Source organism: Prionailurus bengalensis, chromosome C1, assembly GCF_016509475.1.
Source record: "Prionailurus bengalensis isolate Pbe53 chromosome C1, Fcat_Pben_1.1_paternal_pri, whole genome shotgun sequence".
In the NCBI taxonomy this organism is placed as follows: Eukaryota; Metazoa; Chordata; class Mammalia; order Carnivora; family Felidae; genus Prionailurus; species Prionailurus bengalensis.
Window position 1 is genome coordinate 13,727,253 of NC_057345.1, and position 7,826 is coordinate 13,735,078.

At 45.0% G+C, this 7,826-nt stretch overlaps 1 long non-coding RNA gene across 1 annotated transcript; it reads right to left on the bottom strand.

Annotated features, from left to right (window-relative positions):
* Positions 1-5,328: 5,328 nt before the first annotated feature.
* On the bottom strand, positions 5,329-6,889 carry LOC122479551. The gene is made up of 2 exons (XR_006296358.1): positions 6,443-6,889; positions 5,329-5,834 (listed from the first exon to the last, which is right to left on the bottom strand). It is a non-coding gene; the product is annotated as an uncharacterized LOC122479551 (long non-coding RNA).
* Positions 6,890-7,826: the final 937 nt, after the last annotated feature.

A 7,826-nucleotide genomic window follows, 5' to 3' on the forward strand; every position in this document is an offset into this window, starting at 1 on the left:
GAAATCCTCAACCACATAACATCCATAATGTCCAGCATCTGGTCAGAAATTACTAGACATGCCAAGAAGCTGAAAAATGTGACCCATACCCAGAAGAAAAGTCAGTCATTGGAAACGGACCCAAAAGTGCAGAGATGATGATGAAGCTAGCATATAGAGATGGTCAAATAGTTATTATAACTATGTTGGAGTTGTTAAAAACATGTGCATGATGAAGAGAGAAATGGAAGACATAAAAAAGAATCAAATGGAACTTCTAAAGATGAAAAATATAGTATCTAAAATTTTTTAAAGTCATTAGATGAAGATAACAGCAGATTAGACACTGCAGAAGCACCGATCTTTGACCTAGCAGATATAGCAATATTATCTATCTAAACTGAAGCACAAGGGGGAAAAATCTAAAAAAAAAAAAAAAAAATGGACAGAGCTTAGTGACCTGTGATATGACACCATGTAGTCTAATATGTGTAATTGAAAGGAGAGAGGAGAGAGAAAGAGGGAGTTGGAAAGAAACAGAAAATATGTTTGGAAAAATGATGTCTGCAAATTTTCTAAATTTGCTAAAAACTATGAACCCACAGATCCAAGAATTTCAATAAATCCCAAACAGAATAAACATAAAAACCTCACACGTACATTGAATTAAATTGCTGAAAACCAGTGATAACATGAAAATCTTAAAAGCAAAGAGAGAGGGGCGCCTGGGTGGCTCAACCAGTTAAGTGTCCGACTTTGGCTCAGGTCATGATCTCACAGTTTGTGGGTTTGAGCCCTGTGTCTGGCTCTGTGCTGACAGCTCAGAGCCTAGAGCCTGCTTCAGATTCCGTGTCTCCCTCTCTCTCTCTCTCTCTCTGCCCCTGCTCACACTCTATCTCTCAAAAATAAAAACAAACATTTAAAAAATGTTAATAAAAAATAATAGCAAAGAGAGAACAAACCATGTTACTTACAGAAGAACGATGATAAGAGTTAAAAGACTTCTCATCAAAAACTATGCAAGCCGAGAGACAATGGAACCTCTCTGAATTACTGACAGAAAATACTATCAACCTAAAATTCTGGGTTTCCAGCAACAATATCCTTTAAAAGGAGAAATAAAATCTTTTCCAGAAAAACAAAACCTGAGAGAATTGGTCACCAGCAGACCTTCACTGTCAGAAATAGTAATGGAAATTCTTCAAGGGAAAGGAAAATTATACTAGATGGAAACTTGAGGCTACACAAAGCAATGAACACGTGAATAAATATAAAGGTCTTTTTGCCCTCAGTTGTCAATTTCTTTAAACGATAAAAAGAATATTAACACTGTTTGCTGAGGTTGACAATGTATAACAACAACAGTAGTGAAAGGACAGAACGGGGAATAGAAATGTACTGCTGTTATAAAAGCTTCTTACACGATCTATTGTCGTTGATTTGTATTGTGTCAACTCAGCTAAGCTATTCTAGGACCTTTTTTCCCCCAGAATTCCTTTCCTTGTATAATTCCAATTAGTGTGGGTCACAAAAGACATTTTGTGCAACATTTGGGAGGTGGAATAGAGCAGCGGCCACTTGCCTTTTTTGGATTGTCCTTTAAGTTCCTCTGATCCCTAGACTAGCTGTGTGTTCAGCTTTATGATGAAAAGCCCCAGTTTCTCCTACAGGTCATTCACATCATTGAAGTTGGCACCTTGGAGGAGACAGAGAACATCCGGGTGCTGGTTTGTCCCTGCTCTGACCCATTCTTTCCCCACACTAAATCGATCTCCCCTTCCCAAGTTCCTTCCCTTCACTGTCAGTAGTATCCCAGCACCTGACACGAAGAAAATGGCCTTTTATAAGTTGTTTAGCCAGCTCCATATAATTATATAAGGTCAAATTCCTGTAATAACTCCCATGTTCTAGATCCTTCCCAGTGGCTCTATTTCTCTGAGGGGACCCTAATAAATATGTGAAGTGGCAAAATATTATGCAAAAATGAGATGATAAGGTAAGGTGCATTTAATTAACCCTAAAGTAGCCACTAAAAAACAGAACAAAGAGTGAAAATAAAAAGGAATAATAAAAAATAATTAATCCAAAAGAAGCCAGGCAAAGGAAAATTGAGGAACAAAGAAGTGATGGGACACATAGAGCAAGTGGTAAGATAGTAGATTCTTTTTACAGTTTATTTAATTTTATTCAGATGAGTATCCTCCATTATAATTTTTTTATTAAAATTTTTAATGTTTATTTATTTTTGAGAGAGACAGAGCACAAGTTGGGGAGGGGCAGAGAGAGAAGGAGACACAGAATTGAAGCAGGCTCCAGGCTCTGAGCTGTCAGCCCAGAGCCCAATGCGAGGCTCGAACTCACAAGCTGTGAGATCATGACCTGAGCCGAGGTCCGGTGCTTAACCGAGTGAGCCACCCAGGAGTCTCTCCATTATAATTTTTTAAATTAAGTTTTAAATTTTAACTCAGTATTGTTAACATGCAGTGTTATATTAGTGCGGGTGTACAATATAGTCATTCAACAATTCTATACATTACTCAGTACTCATCACGACAAGTACACTCCTTAATCACTGTCACCTATTTCACCCCTCCCCCCACACTCCTCTCTGGTAACCATCAGTTTGTTCTCTGTAGTTAAGTATCTATTTTTTGATTTCTCTCTCTTTTTTTTTCCTTTGCTTATTTGTTTTGTTTCTTTTTCTTTTATAAAAAAAAAATTTATTTATTTTTGAGAGACAGAGAGAGGCAGAGCATGAGCAGGGGAGGGGGGCAGAGAGAGAGAGACAGAGAATCCGAAGGAGGCTCCAGGCTCTGAGCTGTTTGTTAGCACAGAGCCCGACGCGGGGCCCGTAACTCACAAACTGCAAGACCATGACCTGAGCCGATGTCAGACGCTCAACCTACTGAGCCACTCAGGCGCCCCTTTGTTTCTTAAATTCCACATGAGTGAATTCCTATGGTTTTTGTCTTTCTCTGACTGACGTGTTTTGCTTAGCATTGTAAGACAGTAGATTTAAACTACACCTTATTGATAATTACATCAAATGTAAATTGTCTAAACACTCCAGTTTACTTATTTTTTTAATTTTTTAATGTTTGTTTATTTTACGACAGAGAGAGAGAGAGACAGAGCGCGAGCTGGGGAGGGGCAGAGAGAGAGGGAGACACAGAACCTGAAGCAGGCTCCAGGCTCCGAGATGTCAGCACAGAGCCCAACTCGGGGGTTGAACTCACGACCCGCGAGATCATGACCTGAGCTGAAGTCGGACGCTCAACCGACTGAGCCACCGAGGCGCCCCTGAACACTCCAATTTTTCAAAGGATTGAAATCACCCCTCTGATTCTAGGGGGGGGACAAAGTGGTAAGAGGGGGCAGCCATTTTTCTCAGCTGAAAGGCAGAGAAGAGAAAGTTTCTCTAGAATGCAAATGAGTCAGCTGCTGCTGCTTACACGTGATGGCAATGGATTACTGCCGTGTGTCTTAAAACTTAACTCCTGGGGCGCCTGGGTGGCTTGGTCGGTTAAGCGTCCGACTTCGGCTCAGGTCATGATCTCACGGTCCGTGAGTTCAAGCCCCGTGTCGGGCTCTGTGCTGACAGCTCAGCGCCTGGAGCCTGTTTCAGATTCTGTGTCTCCCTCTCTCTCTGCCCCTCCCCTGTTCATGCTCTGTTTCTCTCTGTCTCAAAAATAAATAAACGTTAAAAAAAAAAAACTTAACTCCTTTCAAACTAGGCCGTGAGTCAGAAAGGGACGCCCATGGGGCGTCTGGGTGGCTCAGTCAGTTAGGCATCCAACTTTGGCTCAGGTCATGATCTCGCTGTCCGTGGGTTCGAGCCCCACGTCGGGCTCTGTGCTGACGGCTCAGAGCCTGGAGCCTGCTTCGGATTCTGTGTCTTCCTCTCTCTGTGCCCTCCCCTGCTTACACTCTGTCTCTTTCTCTCTCAAAAATAAATAAAAATATTTTTTAAAAAAGAAAAGGGATGTCCAGGCCAGTAGAGCATATGTCATTGTCTGGGCAACTTATCAAAGGCCGAGTGCCGGTAATAATGGCTCGAGTCGAGAAACAGGCCTGTGTAGAGCTAGTTGCCTAAGCTCCAGCGATAAATCCATCTCCCACTTTCCTCTCCCATGTCCCACAAGGCACACCAGTGCGCCCAAAACCCAGCCAACGGAATAGTCCCAGCCCCTCCTCTTTGTTCCCCCTTCCAAAACTGCCGCTTCTCCCGAGTTACCCATCTTAGGTAACAGCACCACTCAGCCAGAAGTCCCTTATCCACGGTTGTGCCTTCCGAGGCTTCAGTTATCCACGATCAACTGCGGTCCAGAAGCAGGTGATCCTCCTTCTGATGTATTATCAGAAGGTCGGCGGTAGCCTAAAGCGAGGTCACGAGGCCGACAGCCCTGACCTCACTCCACCCCCTCACGAGGGCATTTTATCGTCTCCCATCATCCCAAGAAGGGTGAGTACAGTTCAATCAGATGTTTTCCAGGAGAGAGGCCGCATTCCCATAACTTTTATTACAGTATCTTGTTAAAATTACTCTCTTGTATTAGCGTTGTTGCTAATCTCTTCCTCTGCCTAATTTACAAATTAAACGAACACCAGTATGCACGGAGAGGGAAGAAACATAGTATGAACAGGGCTCGGTTTCTGTCCCTGGGTTCAGGCATCCACTGGAGGCCTTGGAACATATCCCTCGTGGATAAGGAGGTGGGGAGAACCCCTGCCTCTTCGGTTCCCATGGTTAATCGGTCGCTGAGTCCTACAGAGTCTTTCTCTCTCACTGATCTCTCGAACACGTCTCTTCTCCTCTCCCCCCACCATGGCCAAATCCAAGTTCTCTCTCATTTCTTACCTTGTTCTCCAACATGCTCTAACTTGCCTCAGGACCTCTGCCTTATTCTGCCTCCCATCTGTTCTATGCCCTGCACGCTAATGGAGTCTCAACTTTCTTCTTTTCCAACTTTCTTCTTTTCACTTGCTTCTTTTCCACGCAATAATTGGGGCACCTGGGTCCGACTCGATTTCGGCTCAGGTCATGATCTTACAGTTCATGAGTTCTAGCCCCAAGTTGGGCTCTCCACTCACAGTGCAGAGCCTGCTTGGGATTCTTTCCCTCCCTCTCTCTGCCCCTCCCCCCCAAAAATCAATAAACTTTTGGGGCGCCTGGGCGGCTCAGTCGGTTGAGCATCTGACTTCGGCTCAACTCATGATCTCACAGTTTATGGGTTCGAGCCCCGCGTCCGGCTCTGTGCTGACAGCTCAGAGACTGGAGTCTGCTTCAGATTCTGTGTCTCCATCTCTCTGCCCCTCCCCCCCAAATAAATAAACATTAAAAGAATTAAATAACATGTAACTATTCTTCATTTCAATGACTGCCGGGACACCAGCATGTATAAATGTCATGATGTCTTTTAAAGGTAAATATCCACTGTCTTCCACTCGCCCTCCTTTGATGCAACCCACAGTAGTGAACGGCAAGCTGGCAAGAGAAGGAAAGATGCCTTCCAGGAAATGCACGAGAAGAGCCATCAGTTTGAGGGAGCAAAGGTACCAGAATTTCTATTTTATAATGCATTCTTTATCTCGTGCTTTGTTTTCCTGTTGGGAAAACTGGACGGCCACATGCAGAAAAATGATGAAAAACTTGGAACATAAGACCTGAAACCATGAATCTCCTAGAAGAAAAAACAGGCGGCGAGCTCCTTCATATCCCTCTCGGCGATGCTATTTTTGGATCTGATGCCAAAAGCAGAGGCAACCAAAGCAAAACTAAGCAAGTGGGCCTCCGTCAAACTAAAAAGCTTCTGCCCAGCGATGGAGACAAACCATCAACGCAATGACAAGGCAACCTGCAGAATGAGAGAAAATATTTGCAAATCATATATTTGTTAAGGGATTCGTATCCAAAATATCTAAGGAACTCATGCAATTCAAGAGAAGGAAAAAGCAAGCAATCCAATGAAGTTTTTCTATTAGTGTGTGTCTTAGAATGCACACGGTGTATTTGCATGGGAGTACATGTGTATAATTTATTTATAAATAAATGTCCATGTAATGGAGATTTTGTTCTCTTTATTTCAGGCGTGATCCTAGAAGGTGGGGATAGCAGCCTAACTGATGAAATATTAGCTCGTTAGCGGTCCTGGAATCTTCAGCATAGTGAAATCTTTGCTTCCCCCTCCAGCTTCATCTACCACCTCCCCCACCCCCCAGCAAGCCATACCAAACCCTGTGTGTTCCCCGGGCACCCATGTTCTCCCTCCAAGCCGATTCACTAGCTGTTGCCTCTGCCAGAGTGTCCAGGCACCCCGCCCCCTTCACTTCCCGGCTGATATGTGCATACCTGTGCCTCTACACCCAGATCAAGTGACACCTCTGTCAGAAAGCCTTCCTGGACGCACACCCCCACCCAGGCTGGGTGCCCCTCCTCTCTGTTCCCATAGCACCCTGAGCTTACCTGCACAACACTGACCACATGACTGCAATTGCCCGTTTATGCATCTGTGACCTCCGCAAGGTTGGAGATCGTCCTTCAGATCCGAATCCCTGGTGGCCACCCAGCCCCGGGCCTGCCATAGAGTTGTCTCTTAGCAATCGGCGAGGGAATAAATAAACAATAACAGCAAACATGAATACTGCACCTCGAAACGGCCGGGCACTGGTTTAAGAACTTTACACACATGAACACATTGAACGCAAAAACCACCCCACAAGGCAGGTATTTCTGTTGTCTCCATTTCACAGATGAAGAAAGAGAGGCACAGAGAAGTCATGTCACTTGCCGAGGACACATAACTGGTAAGTGGCAGAGCCAGGGTTTGAACCCAAGCAGATCAGCTTCAGAATCCACGTAATCGGGGTGCCTGCGTGGTTCAGTCAGTTAAGCTCTGACTCATGACTTTGGCTCAGGTCATGATCTCGTGGTTCGTGGGTTCGAGCCCTGCATCGGGCTCTGCACTGACAGGGCGGAGCCTGCTTGGGATTCTCTCTCTCTCTTCCTCTCTCTCAGCCCCTCCCCTGCTCGCTTGCTCTCAAAATAAATAAACTCAAAAAGATTCCATGCCCTCAATCACTACGTGCGGTCAAATGCTCTGCCCCCGAGCTATGCCCCCTTATCAATCACTATGTGAACCACTTAGTAAAAGAATGAACAGAGGGAAGAAGGAAGGAACAAAGGACTGAACGGGTAAACAAAGGAATATGAGGAAACAAACCAAAGGCATCATGAGACAGTGCCCCGCTGGCTTTGCAGACGTCAACCACCTGCTCTATCTGTAAGATGCTCTTGTCATTTTCCAAACTTCAGTTCGTGTTCCAGATGCTGGCTCCTTCCTCTTCACCCTTTTCCTGGCACCAACCCATCTTTGCTGTCCTCAGTAGTTCCTTCCTAACAGCGTTCAGGGTAATGAGATCTGAACCGTGAGATCACCGAGGGTTAGAGCTGGAAGGTAGATTAAGAGTCCAGGCCATCCAACCCTCCATTTTGTAGGTGGATAAACAGACCCAGAGTGCAAAGCGACCGCCCCAGGTCACCCAGCAAGCTAGTGGCAGAGTGGAGAGTGGGCCTAGCTTCCTGGTTTCCGGTCTGTGTCTCTTTCCCAACCTGCCTCCGTTCACTGCTTTAGACTTGTCCGTCAGAAGGCATTCTGGGGCACAGGCACAGCAGGCAAGTTTAATGATTTAATGCAGACACTACCCCAAACCTGCTTCTGCATTGGTTTCAAAAGGTTGTAGGAATAAGGGAGATAAGAAATTCAAGGTCAGAGTCCTGTGATTTCCCCCAGGCAAAGAAATAAACACCTGAAGCCACACGGATGAGTCACCGTGCACTAGATGTTTCC